The sequence below is a fragment of the Hippichthys cyanospilos genome, chromosome 9, assembly GCF_059441005.1.
Source record: "Hippichthys cyanospilos isolate Australia breed blue-spotted pipefish chromosome 9, RoL_Hcya_1.0, whole genome shotgun sequence".
In the NCBI taxonomy this organism is placed as follows: domain Eukaryota; kingdom Metazoa; phylum Chordata; class Actinopteri; order Syngnathiformes; family Syngnathidae; genus Hippichthys; species Hippichthys cyanospilos.
The window spans coordinates 9012504-9032451 of NC_142377.1; positions in this window are offsets into that span (position 1 = coordinate 9012504).

Genomic DNA, 19948 nt, shown 5'->3' on the forward strand with positions numbered 1-19948 from the left:
ATTGAAAACTACCATTCAGCAAAGGCAGTTTGGGTTCTGGTTTTACCGCTTCTGTAATTAAGTCCTCCAAAAGTGTTTTGGATTGATTTTCTGGTACAACATGTTATAACAATAATGATATGTGTGAATAGTACTGAGAATAGCATCCCGAATTAACTGAACATGTGAGAAGGGATGTTTCACTTCTTAGAGACGTTAAAAAAAAACGGACAAAGCTCTTTTTGATAGTTCCGGAGAAATGAAGAGTGCGTGGTGAAACAAATCACCGGCCTTGAAAAAAAAAAAAAAAAAAAAGCAAAGCGGAGCATTCATGTTGACAAATCTGGCGCCACTGGTTTTCAAATGTTGCTACAATAATGCATGAGATGAAGAAAACAAATTAGTGATGGTCAGATTGTTGATTTGAATCGTTGGTGACAGCTGCTGAAAACTATTTGATCATTTGACGAAAGAGCACTGTGACATGTGAAAACATTATTTATGAGGCTATGCTAATGGGTCCCAATCTTCTTTTTTTAATGATCCCCATGCGAAGTATTTTTTTCAGTCAAGTACACCCTCACCAGCAAAGTGCATTTTGCAACGTAAATCTTGAACTATAAGCCACTTCTTTTTTCTCACACTTTGAGCTTTGCATCTTATTGGCCAGTGTGGTTTATCTGCAGTTTTTTTAACTCGCCACCAGGGGGGAATCTTTTGGTAAACAAAGCTAGGCAGAAGGCACTATCGAAGTATTGATTTTGAGTTGGAACTGCTATTTTAGTCGCCACCAGGGGCAATCTGCACGAGTAAATACCAGCAGGTGTGTCACTGTTGTGTTGGCGCAGTATTCTAACAATCAGAGTGTGCCGGTTTTATGTTGAACATTTCTAAAATGCAGGCATGTTCAGTCTGTGCTGAAGGCAAGATGTTGCGATAACCAGGCAGTTTGAAAAAAACAAAAATGAAATTAAAACACAAATTTTACACAACCAATTACCATTCAGGTTGATCAAACCTATGTTTGACCATTTAAGGGCATCATAAGGCTCCACATTGTGTGATTTACTCTTTACATTTAGACAAAATCATGACTCATGACATTTTACAGGCGGCTTTTAAGAGTGCAAAAGAGTTTGACACCAGATGTGTGGTTTCACATTGCACTGCTGGGGGAAATTTCTCAATGTCTGAGATGAAAGGCTTGGTCCCCTGACACGAATTGTGACATCAATACATGATGGCAAGCCTGATCTAGTCCAATACAACATATTCATATGCACTCTAAAAATAGTTGAGTCAGAATTCGCCCAAATTAGATTGAAAAAATGGGACTGACCCAACCTTTTGGTGTATTTAAGGTCAAAAAGGGACTGGGCCAACGTCTCAGGTAATTTATTTGGCATTAAAAGTTGGCTCAAACGTATAACCTACAAAACAAAAAGGTTTTGGTCATTTAGGGAAAACATAATTGAAACTATCCAACTTTTTATTTTTAATCCAACAATAAATAATGCACAAAAGAACACATTTTTTGTGCGTTGGGTAAAAAGTTGTGTCAAATGAATAACTTACAAAACAAACAGTTGTTTGGATACGTTGTGGACAAAATGATCCAAAACGGCCTTACTCATTTTACTTGTAAATTTACATGAACTAATAAGTTGGGTCAAATAATTGACCAACAACATAACCAACTTTTGTAATTTGTGTACATAATGAGCTCAAATTAGATAAAAAAACAGGCTTACTCATTTGCCTCGTGAATTTATATGAACCAATAATTGACCCAACATAACCAATTTTTGTAATTTGTGTACAAATCAAGCCAAATTGTGTCAAAAAAGGACTGGCCCAACTTTCTGAGCTATTTATTCGGCCAGAGATTTGTTTGGGTCATTTAGGTGTGTCTCCAGCTCTTCTTAATAGTTCAAAAACAGTGTTTGATTTGTTGGTTTTATTCAAACCCAAGGTCGCTCAGCGGGTTAATCATCTGGCTCCAGTCCTGGATTGTTTCGTTTGTCATTCATTGGACCCAGGTTTTGGGGTTAAAATTAATACCTCCAATAATTGGGGCACTCTCTTTTAGACCCAGATTGAGTTGTTTTTCACCCACATGTTCTTGAGTGTGTGATGTGGCAAATTTCATTACAGAGAAAATCTCTGTTTGCGCTACTACTCCAAACGGCATATGTTTTTTTGTATATGTAACCAAACATGACAGTTAAAGCCCGGTCACATGTAATGCAGTTAGTTCATGATTCTCGAACAGACTATATAGGCGATTACACAAAAGTCTGCTTTCAAAGGGCGAAGGCTGAACAGGGGAATGCCAAATGAAAACCACAACCTGCTTGAACTTGAGCGTTCTTTCTTCAAGGGCTATACGGCGATCCAAACAGCAAAACACCTTTTGCCCTTTTACAAGAGGTTCTCACTCATTACTCATTTCTGTCACTGAATCATGTACGTGGGCTCGCGTTACAAAGCGCACGCTGTGCTCAAAAGGTAAACACAGCTGCCTGTAAATCTGAGGAAATTTGCATCATTCTCCCTTCAAAAAGTGCAAACTGATGCGAGGTGGGAGAATTGGCTGTTAAAGAGGCAGCGGGAGAGCAGATGAGAAGGATGCATCTTCAGTCTCTGGCAGCGATCCATACGCACAGCGGAGGAAAGCGATTAATCATCTCACGCAGACTTTCCTCATAACATGCCACTACTGATGGACCACTCACTGGAGTGGCGAACTCTCAAGTCTTTAAATAACGGTTTCAATTATTTAAAGCCTACTCAAGTGATCACTTATCCCTCGAAAATGTTTGTTTTTGTCCAATATTCTCTTGTGCTCTGGTTTTCGGATTTCTGCTAATCATATTGTTTTCTTTTTTCCTTCCCGGCTTTGTCATTAGGAGAACACCCAAGTGGTGGTTAGTTTTAAATTAGACCTACTTGACCTTTCAGCGATTACCGGCCCCAATTTGCATCTAATAGCGTTGTGTTTTTCTTTATTGTAAAAGCATTTAGCTGCCAGCCGGTTGGAACGTATTTTTCAAGAAAAAAAATAACAAAAGGAGTAGATTTTTGCTTTAATAATAAAACTGAGAATGTTAATTTGGCTGTAGCACAGGTAGTGGGGCAGGTCCCCCTTGGGGGGGCACAAGGTGTGTGTGTGTGGAGGGGGGAGGGATGATTTATTTTTGTCATGTGAAGTGTACAGTAATTGCAATAAAATAAGAATTTTCATCATTTGTTTTTTAGTGGTAGACACTTTGATGCACTCGGTTATTTTTTTCATTTTTAGACTAAGCTGTAACCCGCATGTACGCTGTCAAAATAATTAACAGTTGTTGCAAGTTGCTTTATAAGTATACTTCGGTATATATTAGGTATACAGTAGAACTCCTCTACAATGGAATCATGTTTGCAGCCAGAAATTTTTCACAATAGGACTCTTCACTATAGCAAATCTATGTCTCAGACGGCTTGTTTTCGCGATCGTAAATTTCAATGCTAGGGCAAATGCAAAGAAAAACATTTCGTATTATGCAACAGGGATTTTTCCTTGTAGGGTGGAGTAAGAAATAGGCACAGGCTTCAATGCGTGAAGATTTTTTCACATTTTTGCAAAATTGCATTTACATTTTTTCAAAATGTATTTTTAGTCTAAGCCATGGGCTACAAATTGTGGATGATGGGCCGCAAATGGTCCGCGAGCCATAGTTTGGACACACCTGATTAAGATGGATGCTGCAATCATTTCTAAATCAATTTTAGTGGTCCAAAAATGTATGTAGAGTCCTATATGAATGGAAACCGGAGAAACTAATGCCTGTAAAAGGCTTCTAGGCATGTGTTGGTAATGTGAGAATTGGTTTGTCGCGAATTTGTGACAATCAGCGTCTGGGAGTTAAACTTTCAACTGTGCGAAAAAATCTCGCGCTTTCATTCCTGATTGGGATTCACGCCACAAAAATCAAAGAAATTCACTGGCATGATTTATGATCATATATGGTGTGTGATAAGATTTAATCTCTCAAATCCCTTTTGGAGGGATTTAGCTAAACGCCCTCTCATGCTCATTCATTTCCATCCATCTCATCCATAGTCATGCACGCTCCAAGTCTTTCTTTTTCTCTAGTGCATACACAGCCATCTTATTTCCATGTCCATAGCCGCGCTCAATGGCCGCAGTAATTCTTGCGCATGTTGGAGGGTGCCTACCCTCCAAGGGTCTCGGAGGGTTGGAAACGATGGGGGAGGGCAGTTGAGGACACTTTTTCATTTCAGTAGAGGAATGTCTTCATGCATGTTCTTGTTTGGAACGGCTGCTTCCAAAATTTGGCAGGCAGGAAACCCCATCCCGCTAAGACGGGCAGACAAGAAAGAGGCGGGAGAAAGAAGACGCGGTGTTGCAGTGGGAAAGAGGGAAAAGGGCGGGTGTAGCAGCGAACCTTCAGGAAGGTAGATTATCCCACGAAATGCTGGCAGAGCTTCAGCCTTTGTGCGTGCTGCTGGTGTGTGTGTGTGTGTGTGTGTGTGCGCAAGTTATGGGGGTGTGTGACAAAAAGCAGCTCCTTCAGCTCACTCAGCAGTGGAGAGTTTCAATGAATCCGGGCCAGTCTCCACAAAAGGCGACGGAACAAAAGGCCTGCAAGCTGAGAATGTGCATCGTCGACGCAAAGCACCGATCTCGCGTTCACATGGCAAGCCGAAGAAAGATGGAAACAAATCGGACAATGTCAATTACCCGCCCGCTGATTATCGCTCTGACGGATCGACACCTCGGAATGAAGGATCCAGATGGGCTCTTTCTGCACGACAGTGCTCCCTGAAGAGAAAAACTCGTGGGCTTTTTGTTTTAGTTAGGTTAAATTGCACACAAGTTAATTTGACATAAAGTCATATTGATCTTCCCTAAAGTGGCTATGTTGGGTAAATAAGCCATTATTGGTCACAAATCTTGATCTGACTAAAAAATTGGCTAAACAGAAAGAAATGTCAGGCGCTCTCAAATTCGAGATCAATTCTCTTGGTGTGTGAGCCTTTCCAATCAATAACAGTGATATAGCCTTTAGCATTTTCACATGTGCATATGCACACACACACAAAAACACACATATACACAATAAATCACATGCAGTGGGGAAAGTGTTTCCACTAACTAAGCCTGGTGTTTATGGTTTTCTATGATCAAATCCAGCTGCTGGATGGAGGCAGTCATTTTAACATTAGTATTTTGGCAGGTGGTTGGTCATTGAGAAATCAATGAAAATATTTTATTTAAATGCTTTTATAGGTTTTTCAAGAAGAATCAGAAGGCTTCAGCTATCATCAAAATGCACAAATGAAGAAAGTCTGAAATTGACTGAAGTGGTCTGAGTTAGAATTTTGGACAACAGAGTTGCAAGTCCAAGGTTCAGACCATCGGAATTTTTGGGACTTCAAAGAAATATTTTCAATTTTATGTTTTCAATTTGTATTTATAAATTCATGTAACTCATTTGTGAAATGACGTTTGAGACGAGTAATTTTTGTTGAAATCAGAAAATTTTGTCAAAATCTCAAAACTGATATTCCCGACAGACGTCTGGCTCCATGAAAACACAAAAAGTGGTTTTTGCTTTGTTTTTTGTTCTAATGACACCCGTGTTTTTTGAGCCAAAAATTGTTTCATTCTTGAAACGTAAAAACTAAATCGTTTTTTTAACACTTTTTTTACATTCACCACATATAACATTCAGTGGCATCATATTTATCCATGCATATTGATTTTTTCCCCCGTTTGGACAATAAAAGCACACCAAAATGGACAAAAAAAGACTTCTATATCCACGTGAAAGCCAGACTTGCCCCTTTTCCCAGAAAGTCAACTGGGATTCGGCAAATCAAGCTATGAGACGAGACATCCATCACTATCTTGTGGGGATGGTTGGATGACCTTCGTTCAGTCTTCTCACTCAATTTAAACACCCTTGGGCTCGATTATGAAGAGATTTACGTAGCAAGTCCAGCAACCGGGTTTGATTTTTTTTTTTGGACCCATGTTTGATACACAGTGGAGAAAGAGAGTAATATGGGAGTACAAAGAAAAGGTGCTGAAACCGAAAGGGTGAGTCGGCAGGTGATAAAAGTCACGTAGAAAATTAAGATAGAGTGCAATGATACCCTGAGAGAGGAAGGGGCGACAGTAGAAAATAGCAGGAGGAGCAAGCGGAGAAGGTGAGTCGAGAAGTAGACAAATTGCTTTTCAAGGACTCTCTAACCCCTTGGTGAGAAAGAGTTGAAGCACAAAAAAAAACCCAACAGTGCACCTGGTATGGCAGAGACAATATAAGGGTAATTTCCAGATAGTAAAAAAGAGACATCCATCATGGCAGTTGCGCATCAGTGAGTTTAAGCGTGTGCGAATATGAAAGCCTGAAGCTCTCTGACTTACTTGGAAAGCCGGCTTTATGAGTAGGTAACTCTGGCTAACATCCTCATGCACAGATGAGCTCACAAATGGAAACGTTTGCATAGCCAACATTGCCTTTGCAGCGAGAAGCAAATACAACCTAACTCAATAACACCAAAAGCTAACACTGATGTGAACTGATTTTGAGAAAAAACAAACAAACAAAAAAATCCTTTTTCTTTCAAAAACTTTTTTTTTTTTTAAAGTTTAGGTCTCTATATTCCTGCCCAGCGCAAATCTAGCACGAAGCGCGGTTTAAATGTGCGCATGGACGAGTTAGAGAAAGTGTTAATATTTTCACAAACACACACAGCTTGGGGCAGTTTGCGCCGTTGTGGGTGTGCTGACGACATTCACAGCCATTCGAATTGACTTCCCTTTAATTAGCATACAAGAGTTGCACACTTGCCCTTCACATAGTGGGTGCAGAAACTGATTTTCTTGAGTCCATGTATGTTTTCCATGTGCATGTGTGACTGCTTACGTGTAGTATTCACATTTTTTACTGACAATTCTAAACAATAATCCGATATTCAGAAAAAAACCCAACATCTTAGTGACGGGTTGCGGCGCAGGCAGTTTGATGTGAACAGAAAATAAAAACAATTCCCTAAAAACGCCTGAAGAGGGAGGCAAAAAGACAAAAACACAGTCAACCCCATAGGTCATGACACTTCTCGATGCCGTAAAGCGGGAACATGCTGTAAAGAGTGGACGAGAAAACTTGATATCCCACATCGTAATGTGAAGAAAATGTAAACCAGTAATGCTGGGTGTCCACCGTGTACACACACACACACACATATATATATATATATATATATATATATATATATATATATATATATATATATATATATATATATATATATATATATATATATATATATATATATATATATATATAATCTCTTTCCGTATAAACACTTAACTTAATCAAGGCCTGTGATGTTTTCCAAAGAGATTCCAAAACAATATAGCAATTAGTTGTTTGATGTTCTAATTCATTTGCTCTTAATTTGAAATGAAAACTGTACTGTTCCCGTCATGGCATGAACTCGGATTTGCCGACACCTGCAGAACACTAAGTGCCTTCATGTACCCCCTTGTCCCCACAATTGAAAATGATTGTTTTCATTTGTAGCAATACAAATTGAATGACGACCATCACTTGCTAATCTCTCGAAAGATTCATATTTGATACTTGCACAGTCAGGAACTGAAAAAGCACAATCTGCATTAGAAGATATAACTTTATTAGCATTATGGTGCAGTGCAGTCTGACCACTAAATATGAGAATTTTTTTTAAGATTCAGGTTAAAAGCTTTGAGGAAAGAAAAATGGAGCTCGAAACAAAGCTGACAATGTAATCGAGAACCCTCTAGCCCCGACGCTCCCGTTTCCCGTCACATCACCGCTTTGTCTTCAACCATTTTACTCCGGTTGTCAATCAAACTGGCTCAGCTCCACTGGATTTTGTGTCAGTTAGCCGCCACTCACTCAAGTCAGTCACCCGCTCACTCACTCACTCCGAAACGGCTTCTCCCAATCAGTCCCCGCATGAAGTGTAGAATTTTAATTTGTTTTTAAGGGGCTGCAGCCAGGCACGGCGCCACGGTTTTGTGGCCCTCTGAAAATATATCACTTTGCTTGCCACCACTTCAATGCGTAAATTGAAAATACTATTTCAAGGCGTCCTGTCAGTCATGGACTCTTTAACGGTAGAATCAACATCATTTTTCTCTCCCCTTACTGCACCCCTGACCGCAGGCAGTTTTACTATATATTTGCCTAAGTCAGCAAATAATATTTCCAAACATAACTTACCAGTCGTTCTTAGTCTTTTTTTCAATGCTATACCCCCTGTAAATTATTTGCTCAGGCACCGTGAGAATACTGTGTCATCCATGTCTGAACTTTGATATCACATTTGTGACGGTATCTTTAGGCGTATTTTACTCCGCAACTCTAAAAGATATAGAAGGTAACATCATCTATTTCACCTATTGGCTCATCTGTCGGAAAATTGTGTCATTAATGACAATATGTATCTATATAGAATTAAAGAAAATAAATGCATGTAAGAGTCACTATAACACAAATTAGTGATAAGTTGCTTCATGTTTCATTAACTCTTTCAGTGCCACGGATGAGAAATCTCGTCCTTGAAAATAGGGTTAGGGTTGAAAGTTGTGTGTCAATGATGAGAATTTTCATCAAATGCCTTTATTTTGTTTATTTTTTTTCTTAATGATCAATAATTATCTATTTTCTCGGACTGTACGCCGGCCACGTCCTATCTTCAGCATACTGAACGAGCACCAATATATTAAAAAAAAAAATGGAAGAACATATACACACATTTGCTGTACCATTTTTGTCTCCTGGTGGCTTGCAAAAAAAAAAAAAAAAAAAAACTGCAGTGAAGCCGCACCGGACTATTAGCCACAGGGGTCTAATCATGACAAAAAATTTGTGGCTTATAGACTGAAAAATACAGTACCTATTTTCAAACAGTGATTACTAAAGAACGGAATAAGGTAGAAACATACTTTTTTTTTGGTGTGATTGAAGAATAGAATCTTTCATATGGTACCAAACAAGTTTGCGTTGACAGCCCCCGATAGATTGTCGACCTTGACATATGAGTGGCAATGCTCAAAATCGGCTGCCACTCCGGGGGTTGCCTTTTCCGAAAACACTCTGCACCGCAAGATTGAATTTTCTCTTAATTTGAAAATAAACCCGACCTGTTCCTATCACGGCATTAAAAAGCATCAAACCTAAAATATTTCTGGAAAACATGTTCACATGAATTCCTGGTAAATATTTGCGTTTGTGGAATTGAATTAAGCGTCAGCCTCCAATTTGGCTGTTTCCCGAAAATGACATCACAGGTGCTCGGGGCTCAGCGAACGACCAATCAGGGTTCAGCTGAGCCGTTAGGTCACGTGACATTTGCAAGCTGAGCCGTGATTGGATGTTACCTGAGCTACACTGATGTCATTTTCAGGCAAGGAAAACAAAAACGTAAATCATACTCTAAAAACGCAAAATTAACTCTTTCACTCCCATTGACAGCCATATACGTCAAACATCAAATGAGTTAATTAATTTGCTGCGCTATTGATGACTATATAAGTCAGAAATCCATTTTGACTGACCTGGGTGAGCTAATTAGAATGCCGCGTTTGGACTAGTGGGGCTGCGTAGAATATATTATACATATGTGCTGATACCTGCAAAAATCGTTTAAAAGTCTCCCACCCCTCTGAAGCGTCTTCAGGTTACCCCCATTTGAGACTGCATTGTTGGTTTGCGTAATCCAATATTCTACAATGGCTAGACATCGTCATAATGTAAAATCCAATGGAGGAGTCAATTAATTCTGATCCTAATTGCGATGGAATGAACAAAAAAGCGCTTTGTTACAGCGAGAACCTCAACGTTAATTAACTTCTTCGCTCCCTGCAGCCGCTCTGTAATTGCTCCCCTTGTTTCATTTGAAATAATCCAATCAACCTATGAATAGCATACATGAAAATCTGAATAAACACTGATTGCTAACATGTCATAAGCAATACAATGACGCTAACAAATTAGCCATCATTCTGCAATTACTCATACTTGAAGGAATGTTATTTACACATTTGTCCACACATCACCTATATTAAGATGTACATTTTAATAGGCTTGAGTTCAAAGCTGGTAAATCATATATACGAACACATCTCCCTAATGGATGGTCATTACATTGTAAGAGTCTGTCATGTGAGGAGACACACGCCATTAAGAGCCAAACAGCTGTGTCTGATCAGACTCTTACACAGCCTGCCGCTTTGTCATGTCAACGAAGGTTGCAGCTTGTCCTTGTGCATCGGAGCGAGTACTCGCACAGAGGAAACCAAGCCCAGGGCAGCTTGTGTGTGTGTGTGTGTGTGTGTGTGTGTTGCACTCATCCATGTAAGTCTAGCATAATCAAAAGCAACGCAGCGCCTCACGATTTCAAGCCTTGCGAGCGAGTATTCGGAGGGGCGCTTCATGCGGTTGTGATGCCGTGTTGCCAAAGCGCAACCGAGGAAGCAGCTCGTTAAATACTGGCACAGAATAAATCACGGGAGTCTAAACAAGGATCATTTTAGGGCAAACTGCCTCGTGTACAGCAGGTGGATTGTTCAACAAGAATTGTTCTTCTGTCCTTACTTAAACCTAAAAGATGAAGTCATCCCAAACACATTCTTTACTGTAATATGAAACCTTTTTGGAAACCTCATTTTGAAACCTTGTCAGCAAGATCCCTGTCGCAACTAGCGATAATGACAAAGTAAGCTCACGCTAATATTCACTGTATAACCGCGATTAATAATAGTCGAAATAGTTCTGCTCAAAATGTATCAAGACGAAGCATACAAAACGCGTGTTAAACAGTACGTTAAAAACAATAACAATGATGTAGGCTAGCTGCTAACGTTAGCCACACCGAAACCATCTGTTTTAGAAGCGTGTCGCTAACCTAACCTAGCCTAGACTGAATTTCAATATTGATATCATATTTTGAAATTCACTGTTTTTGCCTACAGCATAAACGATGCATCACTATGCTATGAAGCTAAGAAAGAAAGGGATTAAAATACAAAAAAATCTATCTTGTCTTCAAAGGTTTGCAAAACAACACATGAATTGATTTGTACTGGCTTTATGTTTAAGACAACCTTTCACTGGATGGGTAATGAGCGTAATGAGCTAAGTTTAGAACGGCAAACCCAAATTTCCAGTTAATGGTGAGAAGATACAAGTAATGCAATAGTCGTGTAATGCATTACATTTCAAATACAGTAATATTGTAAAGTAAATGTTTACTTTGCAATAACAGTAATAAGTGATAAATAATGCATTACAGTTTTGAAGTAACTTGCCCAACATTGTAAATAAGTGGTCATGCCATGATGAACTTTGACATGTTGACACCATCTGGGTGCAATTTCAGCTCCCTAGTGTCTTCTTTTAATGCTTTCTCTTTGGTGTGAAATAAAGATTGAAGGATTGGACAAAATGCTGCTTAAGGGTTAATATTCCCTTGATAGAATTTGAATTCAGCCAAAATCCAGCATCCGTTTTGCAACATGTAATGTCATGTGAAAATGACACCACAGTTGCTCAGGAAATAACCAATCATGGTTCACTCTTTTTCTGTTAGGTAATGTAAATTCGCAAGCTGGGCCATCACCTTTAGTTTTTTCCAACCTGCGCAGAATTGTGACGTTTGTCGTTTATTTGTTACGTACTGTACGAGCCAGATGAAAGAGATATTATCGTTAGACACTTATGAGTCGGAAGTCAAATGACTAAAAATCGGAAATTGATCAATTTCAGGAAAAAATCGGATCTGTGTCGTTCACACTGCCATTAAAAGATCAGATACACATCTTGTAGGGGCAAAAAAAATGGGAATTAAGACACTTCAAGCTGCAGCGTGAACGTAGCCTAAAACATTTTTACACGAGAGTGTTGGGAAAAAAACATTGCCTGTGGAGTTAATAGAGGAATTCCTACAAATCGGAGGTGTACCAAGGTCCCGGAATGAAAATGTTTGACCATGACTTGATGGCGTTCCATAATCATCTCTTGACATTTTCCACCAAGAACAGGTCAGCGGAAGCAGCCAAGGGTCAGAGCTCAGCCTCCCTGGGTTCGAGCTTATCAGCGAGTTCCTTTTCTATCTTGCCTTGCATTGCGCAGCCACGTAGCCCCCAGTCAGCCTGCGGATAATTCTGTAGCACATAACCATTATATAGGACCTGACACAGTTCCCACAGCTTGACATAACAGGCCACACGCAGCATCAACTAACAACACACTCTTGTAGGATATTCCATCACTCTGCTGTCAGGACAAATCACAGAGCTGCCACTCACGTCGTGGCAGATGTCGACTACGTTCCGTCGGCCGGCTTACAGTAAATCCACGGAGCTCCAGTCAATTTTCAGTCTTATTTTCCCTCGGTCGTTACATGCTTTATTGGCTTTAAGTGTAGCAATTTGACGATGAACAAGCGGTGTCTCCGAAGCATCAGACAGCTCCTTTTAGTCTGAGAAGGTTGAAACGCTGAAAGCAGATTTCCTCTCCTTTTTCTCGTGTGCTCGGTGACCGTGTGTCCTATTACGGCTAAAGCCTCCCGTTTTCATCTGCGCCGGTGCCGCATGTCTGCCGGGAGGCACGATGCAGCAGCACGCAGATGTAATCTACACCTTTCAATCTGTCCGACAGCGATTGAATCTCAGCAGGAAGCCAGCTGGAGACATGCTGACACGGCTGGCAAAGCCACATGCGTATGTATCTGTTTTCAAGTAACACAGCTAGCAGGGGGCGGGGGTGTAAAATGGTAGGGGGGTCAATTTTTGCGATGTGAGAAGGAGAGAAAAGGAGAGGTTCTCCATAGGCTGCCCGACAAAGATCTGGAAAGGATTAAAGCCGGCTGGAGATAAGAGAGAAGGCCAGAGCATGAAATACGGCTCGGGTCAGCTTGTGTCATACCAGGCAAGAGATCCAAAGTTTTTTTTAGCTTTTTAGTGTGGTTAACAAAAAAAAAAACCAGCCAAAACAAAACAATCAAGATTCCTTCAATCACGCGGCAGCCCACTCTACTCATTGAGCCAATAACACCCAGCAAGACCGACATGTTGTCGTTAATCTGCTGGTAGCGAGTGACACCAGCGAGACTCCAGCTGGTCACCAGTTATCAACAATTTCTGGCTGTTTCCTGGCAACATTCTGGTCCGATCGCGCAAGTTTATCCGCCACTTTTCCAATGGCAACAAACAGCCCCACACCACGCTACTTTGCTTGGCCGTACATCACGCCACACCGCATACTTCAATCAATCAATAAATCAATCAAATTTTATTTGTGTAGCCCTGAATCACCAAAGTCTCAAAGGGCTTCACAGATGATCATGTCGAGACTTCTTTCGAAAAAAAGAAGTCATACAGATACATCTTTTCGTTGTAAGGTACAAAACAACATCCCCTGTCAAAGCTCCCAGAAGAAGGAAAAACTAAAAAAAACCCAATTTTGGGAAAATCAGAAACCTTCAGAAGGGACCACAGGTGGGAGGAGCCCCCTTCCAGGCCCACAGGTTGAAGTGGATGCTGCATTTACCAGCAGGTAATTGCACGTTTCCATAACAAGAAGTGCTGAATGAGTTAGGGGAGGCGGAATCAACTGAACCGTGCAAGCCCCTCGAGGCAAACCGGGTTCCGTCGAATGGTGAGTCTCGGTTTCTGGTTTTCCAGGCAATTCCTACGTAAAAGTATACAAAGAGCAAAGGTTCAGCGTTTCCAATCTTGTTTTTGCAGTTGCCTGCAGTTTTGCTCTTGCTGGTCACCAGCAACTTGTTTTTGAAGGGTCCGATAAGTGAAATAGAAAATGATACGTTTCACGGCGTTTTATCGTCACAGAGCAACACCGCAGGTGATATCAACATTTTAGCACTATTCAGCCGCCTTCTGAACTATTTGTGGATCAACAGTGACAGACGCATGGAATAAACATGGCAGGATAAAGGTATGCCTTTCTCCGAAATCTGCCACCAGATTGGAAAATCCGTTTATTTGCTCAGAACATGTCAACAGATGCATCGGGACTGTCAGTGTGGAGAGTGTTTCTGTGTTTACTTGAACATTGAGGCTTTTATCTGTGTCAAGCTCCTATGTTCAAAGTGTCGAGGGAGCTTGTCGAGTGATGGCTGGGGGAGTACAAGTACTAGAAACCTTTGTTCCGCGTCTGGTAGAAATACACCGACATCCGTGAGGCATCATTAGTCGGAGAATGAGCCAGCACTGAGCCACTAGGGCAAACACACAGACACACACACACACAGAGGCTAAAAAGTGCCGTGCTGTGGACCTGAGCAAATACAGCCTTTGCCTCGGAGGTCTGGTGAACAGGAAACACCTTCTTTCCTCTTGTGACTTTCACAGATCTGCTCACCTCACTGAAAGAGGATTGCGCAGTGACTGAACTTGAACAAATATATCTGTGCTATATATTCCCCTGAGAATTTAGTAAAAAGTACGAGACGTTCTGTGAGACATCCTCCTGAGAGCCACCCTATTCATTTGAGTCCACATTTGCGCAATGGGATATATATATATATATATATATATATATATATATATATATATATATATATATATATATATATATATATATATATATATATATATATATATATATATATATACACAGTGGACCCCTGTGTTACCCCCATGTTACAGCGTCCCTGGCTTGCAGTTTTTTCATGTTACGATGTGGAGTTTTTTCATCCCCTTTTCGTGGATTTTCCCGGTTTTGCGACAAACACAACTGTCATGACCCTAGGGTCTTGGCTGTATTTGTGTTGTTTTGCCTCCATCTGCTGGCGTTTTTAGGCAATTCGACTTATTTACTATTGCCGCCTAACTGCTTCCATGTAACGCGTGACTACAATGCTGGTCTGCTATTGGTTGGCGTCTCCTCACGGAGAGGTGCTATTGATCGTCCTCACTCATTTCAAAATGGCGGAATGGTAACACTTTGTTACCATCGCGAGTGGTTACAAAACCGTATTTATAGTGCATTTTACTGCTTAATTCAAAGTTGAATGGGTTAGCCATGGGTCCCAAGATTGCTAGTGATGTTAAAGAAAGAAGTAAGAAAATTATTTACATGGAAACGATGCTGGATATAATCAAGAAATTTAAAGCTAGCCTAGGCTAGCCTTACTCGGGAATATGGGCATAACAATATATGTTAATATCTGTATAAAAATATATTTAATATGTATGTACAATTTTTATGTTTTTACCTGGGGCATTAACATAAGTTTGGATTGCCCGCCATACGGAAAAGATTAATCTCGGAACACGGGGGGCTACTGTATATTTATTTTTAATTACTCGAGCATCATTCGTCATCACCCTACACCCCCTTCCATCATTTTTTCCAAGCTGAACTATCTACAACAGTGGTCACTAACCTTTTTGAAACTGAGAGCTACTTCTTTGGTACTGAGTAAGACAAAGGGCTACCAGTTTATATGAAGACATCAATCATGTTAATAATTTTTCACAATAATTAATCATTTGCTAGTGCCCTTGGCCCTCTTCCATCATCACCATCCTGTCTTTTTTCAAGCCGATCCAAAATTAATCATCAGTCCATCGGTTCATTATTTTATTTTTCCGTCATCACTTCTTTCCCACGAGGTTGGCGTTCCAAAAATATTTGCTGGTCCGTTTATAATCATTCGTCGATAGCCTGGGCCCCATTCCTTTATCATCATTCTGTAATTTTTTTGAGTCCACTGGTAGGACATTTAATTCACCTACTATTCCGTCGTTACTTCGTCACCACGTGGTGGAGATTTGACAAATCCTTGCTGGTCCGTCTCTCGTCGTTAGCGATGGACCGACGGATTGCTCACATCTGCCAGTGAGTGACAAATGCAATATTGCACAAAGAAAACAGTCACTGCTTTGTTTGACATTTTTAAGGTTCCTCGCCATTTGTCACACGGATCGCAACGTAAGAATTTCATTGTAAGGAGAAATCTGTTTCTACACCGTGCAAATAACAGTAAACACTTTGAGTTGACTTGAAAACGGTGTCTGTCAGTGATAGACTGATGGATAATCTGTCAGTCTGACGGACTGTCGTCTTTCGTCTAAGCAAAGTGAATTGCATGCCACCTAAATACGAAAGATCACAAGAAAATCCAGTCTGTCCTCTGCTGAGCAAATTAGGACTTAGTAAGGTAGCTCAAATGAGTCAAAAGATATAGACCAACAACAAATGTCCACTACAGTGGACACAAATGAAAAAGGCGGGGTCTCAGGAGAGCATAGCTGACCTGAACATCACTTGACCCGCCTGAGATCTGCGCAGGCAGCCAGTGCAACAATGATAGAATCAACTATTTCTAAAACAAATATAAAAACTCACTGTTCATAACCATTTAAAGAGGTCAAACAAGGAAAACCTAAGTGTCGAAAGATGGAACAAACACAGTGCTGGAGTCAGCCTCATTCCAAATTCGCCCTTGTTTACCAGTGTGAAATGATGACACGCTGTGCTCTATCTCTGCATCATATCCCCAAGCGCCTGCTCGTATTATGCTAATAGAATTTTAAATGCAATACATGGATTTTGATGTCAGGGGGTCAAGGGTTTTCAGCCTCCCACAAGATAAGTCTCCTTCACTTTAACAGCATCTCTGCAAGGCCCACACACTTAACAAGGTGAAGGAAAGACACAGTGCTCGGGCAGAGGCAATTTGCACCATCAAGCTGTCGGAGAACACGTGTCCACGAACAGTTGTGTAGTGATTTAACAGATCTTGCTCACACCAATTAGGGCGTATCAGCGAGTCAGAGCCACTGAAGTGTCAACAAGCAGCCACGCAGTCATGTTGCTACATGCTGATGGTAGGATTAGCTTCATTCGTCCTCGAGATCGGTTTCGGGCTCAAGACTGGGTCTCGAGAACAATCTCGGTTTCCTCTTGGAATCAAAGACATTTTCCATTGGTCTATTTCATAAAGAGAAGACTAAAGATTTTTGATCAAAACCGGTCAAGACCACTACTCCTTTGCTCAGTGAGAAATCAAGATTCAACATTCAAGAGATTTATTGTCATATGTATAGTTGTACCACACAATGAAATTCTTATTCTGTTTCACTTTCCCGAGCAGCAGACTACGTTCCATGATCGAGCAATAAATGAATAGCGATAAATAAATACTATTATGATAAACAACAGAGACAATGGTGCTGATAATGTTGTGCAGAATATGATGTAGAGCAAAATCTTTAGTGCAAGATATTGTTTATACGTGCAGAAGGAGACAGATTAGTTTGTGAGGAATTTGTTGAGAATCCGGACGGCTTGTGGGTAGAAGGCGTTTGCCAGTCTGGCAGTCCTGGTACTCAGGGTCCTGTAGCGTCTACCTGATGGCAGCATTTTAAACAGATCGTTTTGTGGGTGTGTCCTGTCATTGATTATGTTATGTTCCCCACAGAACCCTGGTTTGGTAAATGTTCTGCGGTGAGGGTAAGGCTCCTCCACAGAGGTGCTGTGAGGACTCGATCACACACTGGAGAGCCTTCCTTTCTTGTGCCGCGCATGGCAGTACAACAATAAAAATGCTTCAATTTGAAATTTGTTTCATTGTAGTACTGTATTTCAAAAATTACCACCATTTTTTTCTTGCGAACAATAGAGAAAAACTGATGCTGATCATTTTTGTTGAGTTTTCCCCTAGATATATCTGCTCTTGGTCTTGTCTCATTCTTGAACTCCCAAACTCTTTGTCTTGTCTCGGTTTCAACCTCCAAAATCTTGGTCTGGTCTCGGTCTCAATTGTAATTCTCGAGGTGGGTTTTGAGACTGGTCTCAAGACTACCTTTTAAGGGTCTAAGTAATTTCCCCCCTGCCTCAGACAGGGAGTACTGGTGATTTTCAATCAAGACCAGTCAAGACCACTACTACTACGGTACTATTGCTGCTGTGAGAAATTGCATAATTTGCAAAGAAAAATTTGATTGAATTTGAGATTTGCTTTTATTTTAGAAAACAACATAGATTTTGTTTTTATTGCAAACGTAATTAAAAAAGGCTGTTTTGTTCTGTTTTTTGATTTATCTTTGATATACTGTACATACTGTACGCAGTCTTGGTCTTGTCTCAGTTTCTACCTTTGAAAATCTTGGTCTCATCCCCTTCCTGATAGTGTATACAACAGATCCTCTTATTGGCTATTTGGAAGGGATCCGCTTTTGACACTGTAGTTTATGAGCTACAACACAAACGCAAAGCAACAGCTTTAGCATCAACGCTTCTGAAAAGACGGCACTGGATTTATATGTCTGACAGTCACACCATTTAATGTAGTCATATGTCCCAGAGTGTTTGAGCGCAGACTTTAAAGGCTGACAAAAGACAAAAAGAAAAAGAGCCTGCTTCCCTTTGACTTGTCCCCCCGCCTTTTCTCTCGGCTGGCCAAGCCTGGAGCGACGTGACACAGTCCCGCTGTCACAAAAGGGAGTGCAGAGTAAGCACCAGACGACATGGCAGTCAGTGTGAGAACGAGCGTGCACAAAAGCACTTCTCTTTGCACGCCCAACTGACGAGTCAGGCCCTGAAGAGCACCTGATTCATTTCGTCTTGAGGGTTATTACTCCTTTCAAGCACCAGATTCACTTTGCCTCTCAGGACCCGGAGAGGAGATTGAGTTTTCTATTACAATCAACTTGAGGCCACTCGTCAGTGGCAGAAGGACTTGTATATTATATAATGCACAAAACAAAGATGATATTTGTCGAGAATGCTAAACAGAAGAGTTTGTTTAGGCAATAGGCCAAGGTCGCAAGATGCTAACGTAAAAGTTAGTTCAGTTAATTTGTTTCTCCTGAGACGTCGTTCAAGGTCGCAAACAGTCACCAGACTTTTGACTCTGCTATTATTGTCAGAAAACGGGAAAAAAAACGATCAAAACAGTTGGCAAAGATTTGCAACCTCGAAAAAGCCCTGACGAACGTGAACGCGCATTTGCTACCTTCGCCAATACCCGCAAATGTCACTTGATAATTATTTAGAGTCCAGTTTATTTCGAGTCTTCAGTTAACCTTGCATGAATAATCGTGCAAGGACGCTGGAGAACAGGGATTTATCGAATCAGAACAAAGAACCATCGCATTAATTTCTGCCTCGTAGAATTATTCTGCTACATTCCGCTTGAAGAAATATCTGTCAGTGTTGACTATTAAACGCAATGGCATGAAATCTGACACTCGGTTGAAGATTGCAACGTCAGGCTTTCGAGAAGACGAAAAATTGCACTTTGGCCCGCAGTCACTTAATCAATGCGAAACCCCCGTGGGGAGAGAGAACCGTTTTCGGCACAGGGGCCCTTGTATCCTCTACTCCTGTCTCCTGAATGAAAGGCAGTGACTTTCACTACGTAACTCATCTGAGTCACAGCAGGTGCTGCACGGGGGATGGTGCAACTTGGGAGGTCCCGAACGACAACATCCATCTGAGTACTTACCATCACAGTCGGCTGCCCCCATTCGCTTGGGATCAAAGGCTATGTTTTGCAATCTAAACCCGCTCATATTTGGATTACCATCAGAAGCATTTCACGTAGAAAAGAAAGCATTGAAAGAAGACACCAGGGAGCTGAAATTTGACCCAGATGGTGAGTGCCATCCTTTGGCTAAAATACTACGCGAATCATATGGAATGAGCCAAAAATGGTCAAAATACCGCACGGGGCTTCAAACCTGAGCCGCAGAGGATTTCTTGTATTTTCAGGCAGTACTGTAATCCACAAATGAAGGTATTATCGTGCCTGCGGTTGCCGCACCGCCGCTAGTGTCAGTTTGTCTGCGCAGCTCTATCTCAGCGCTACCTCGGGCCCTGGGGTGCTCTTATCTCTCAAACAAACAGCTCCCATTCAGCAGCCCCCATCTATCTAG